This window comes from Notothenia coriiceps, unplaced genomic scaffold (genome assembly GCF_000735185.1).
Source record: "Notothenia coriiceps isolate Sejong01 unplaced genomic scaffold, NC01 NC01_scaffold00022890, whole genome shotgun sequence".
NCBI classification, from domain to species: Eukaryota; Metazoa; Chordata; class Actinopteri; order Perciformes; family Nototheniidae; genus Notothenia; species Notothenia coriiceps.
This window is the reverse complement of record NW_011355591.1, coordinates 469,637-469,860: the sequence shown is the minus strand read 5'-3', so window position 1 is coordinate 469,860 and position 224 is coordinate 469,637. Positions and strand designations below refer to the sequence as shown.

The 224-nt window shown below is 42.4% G+C and overlaps 1 protein-coding gene across 1 annotated transcript in view; it reads left to right on the top strand.

Annotated features, from left to right (window-relative positions):
* rif1 (replication timing regulatory factor 1) overlaps nt 1–224 on the top strand; it is a 25,001-nt gene that overhangs the window by 2,911 nt on the left and 21,866 nt on the right. The window lies entirely within an intron of this gene.

The following is a 224-nucleotide window of genomic DNA, read 5'->3' as shown; positions in this document are numbered from 1 at the left end:
TAATACACGTTTCAAAATGATGCCGAAGTAACAACATACTGATTAAAAACCATGAATTAATGCTTTGAGAAGTCTGCAGACAGACGGCAGGCGAAAAACCTTTTTAAAATGCGTGTTTTCTGAATGGAGATCGGCTAAGCTAACGCAGGCTCGTTAGGCTCCGACCGTCCACACTCACAACAACGGCCTACAGACATAAATAAACCAGCGACTGTATTCACCAT